The 2903-nt window shown below is 38.2% G+C and overlaps 1 non-coding gene across 1 annotated transcript; it reads right to left on the minus strand.

The window, feature by feature from the left end:
* Window positions 1-2582: 2582 nt before the first annotated feature.
* Window positions 2583-2689, minus strand: LOC135071576 (U6 spliceosomal RNA). Its single transcript, XR_010257291.1, has one exon. It is a non-coding gene; the product is annotated as a U6 spliceosomal RNA (small nuclear RNA).
* Window positions 2690-2903: the final 214 nt, after the last annotated feature.

Below are 2903 nucleotides of genomic sequence, written 5' to 3' on the forward strand. Positions count from 1 at the left end.
CTATGTAGAACTGTGTTTTTTCGTAAGAAAAGAGTCTATTCTGTAAATAAAATGTTTTTACACATGGGAAATATAGGCATCGATTGATGGGCTTCTTGGAATTTAACTGTCCTAATTAGATGGCGTAGTGATTTGGGTGCAAGACTACGACACCAACTGTTGTTTTGAAGTTACGGGTTCGAATCTTGCTCGTGGTAATTTTACTGTGTCAAGTAAGAACAACAGATCAACATGGAAATCATTGGGGGAGGCCTATGTTCCGTCGTGGACGTCTGGCTGAAATGATGATGATAATGATAAGGGAAGAGCATGTTTCTTGTTTCATGGTCATACTGAAGTATGGTATGGTAAAGTAAATACTTAAGTATATTAAGCAGGGCCCAAGCTACCGGTGGTCAGGGTCACAGGCTGAGGAACCTCCGGACAATGCGTGCCGTGCTGAGGATCACCGCCTTTTGCATCTGACCCTTGAGCCAACCATCCAGCGAGAGCTTCTTTAGATGTTGGTCGAAGCTCTTCGCTATTAGCCCGTTTGCCGAGACAACTATCGGGACAATGATCGTCGAGTCAACATCCCACATGGCGGTCACCTCGTGGGCCAAGGCCAGGTATGTTTCAGAACAATTCGAGTAATAAATATATTTTAAACTTAATTGACAAAGGAAAGTAGGTACTATTTTAGTCTAAAAGTTAAAATACCGCTAAAGCACCCAAAACAATCGTCTTTTTACCTCTAAAAAGCTTTAATAGTTACATGAAAGCGCCCTCAGAAAACAAACCTCATCGTATTTTAGAGTCAAATTCCGTTGACCTGAATACCGGTATCAAAGGCTTGCGGTGGCGCCCCCCACAATAAAAGGCTGAATTATGCCAAATTTATAGCCTTTATAGCCCTTTCCTTCTATTGGCCACAGCGGATGCAGAACCAGTAGGCTCTTTACATATTGATTCTCTATTATTTATGACAAAAAAGTGAAAAAATGAATTTAGAATGGGTGCTATTGGCATGGCTAAAACTGTGGGCTCTACATTTAAAATCTTAAGACTTTGTAACGTTGAAGAATGTAGAAGCCAATTTTATGATGACCCAATTTAATAAAAACTTATTTGCACATTGTTAAAGGCGAACTAAGGATATATGGCATTATTTTAAGGAGTTAATAGATAATAAAATATGTAAAATTCAGCTTAACCTTTGGTTAACGTGGTTTAGGTTGAGAGTTAAATATATAATTCTATTCTTATTCTTCTTATTTACTTTCTGTTTGCATCCCAGAAGGCGTGCACTATATTATTCTTGCCTTGATAGCAATTATACGACTCTACATCCACTACACGAGTCTACTGAAGACATTTATATTAGAATCCGGCCCTTTGAAAACCTTTTGTTTTAGTTTCGTTGGCGTGACTCAGGCGCCTCGTTGGTTCTTGAAGGGCTACCCCGAAACGCTGTTTACGTAGTTTCAGGTCTACTATCCCCGTCGCTCATACTGGGATATCGCTTTGGGTGAGCGGGACGGCAACATTGGGATTTTTAGTTTATGTTTTTCAGAGTAACTCCTTTGGTTTTACGAATATCCAGCAGTCGTGTAGGTGACCGATAAGGTTGTGTTGAGCTAATCATCGTATTGTTGTATAACACGAGCTTTTAGGATTATACGTGTTCCACGATAGCGAATGAGGTAGAATTCGTTCTGTGTTATGGTTATGGCCACATAATTAATTATAATGAGCTTATGATGGCGTTTCTTTTGAACGTTTATTCGAAATGCACTTAGACTTTAGTGAGGCTGATTTGCACCACCTTATTTTAACCGTAACAATAACATTAATCGGTGCTTTTTGTATGGAGTTTGACAGATTTTTGACCTTTGTTAAAGTTAAAGTAAGATAGTAAGATGCTGCTGCAACCCAGCCTAAGCAATTAATGTAAAATTTACTTTGCAATCATTTTCCTAGGTTGTCTGGATGAGATCTCTTTAGCGATAAGATCGCATACATTGTTCCGTCTCTTTTGTGTATTTTTTTATTTTATTTTGTGTGGTGTACAACAAAGTTTTTGTTTATTTCTATTATATTAGTTACTTTATCCAAAGTTAAAAAAATTACAAAAGCGTCTTTTATTGAATTCAAATACCCACTAAATTCGGTTTCACAAAACGGAGAGCCCTTATCATAATTCCAAACAACAATTTTGGGCACACAAATTGAAACAAGCCAAGTTACAATAAATTCACTGTCCTGCAAACTGCGTTAAGATAAACGGAAATGTTAATTCATTATTCACGCGCCATTACCCCGAGCAGAGCCGGGTGCACAGCTATATCGTAGCTGTATACCGTTATGGCTGTTATCTATTCGATTCGTGAGAACTTGGATGAATTTCAGCTAAAGATAGCTAGGTATCGATCCACGTCAGACGCTAATGGAAGCTCGTAAAATTTGATACTGAAGTTGTTAAAGCCCACGCGATTGGAGAATACGCCTAGTAGGTAAGAAAAATATACGAAAATTTTAAGCAGCTTAAAAAATATCTTTGATGTAGTAAATTAAAAACAAATTGCCTTAATTTAAATTGTCCAAAAAATGTGGAACGCTTCACGATTTTGCGTGTCATCCTTGCGCAGGGGCCATGCTAATCTTCTCTGTATCGTTCCAATTTTAGTATATGTACTGCCGAAGCAAGTACACTAGATACGGTAAAATTTTTCTATATATACTAACCGGGCTAAAAAACTTTGATACCGCGATTCAGGTTTCCATACTACGGCGCTCTCGCCATAGAACGGTCGGTAAAGCGCCATCTATTGGTGACGGGTGAGAAACTACACGCTTACATACCTTGAACGAAACTTATTTTTACTCGTATCTAGGTGATCGCTATTTATTTTTTCAACTTATTC

Source organism: Ostrinia nubilalis, chromosome 4 (genome assembly GCF_963855985.1).
Source record: "Ostrinia nubilalis chromosome 4, ilOstNubi1.1, whole genome shotgun sequence".
Lineage (NCBI taxonomy): Eukaryota > Metazoa > Arthropoda > Insecta > Lepidoptera > Crambidae > Ostrinia > Ostrinia nubilalis.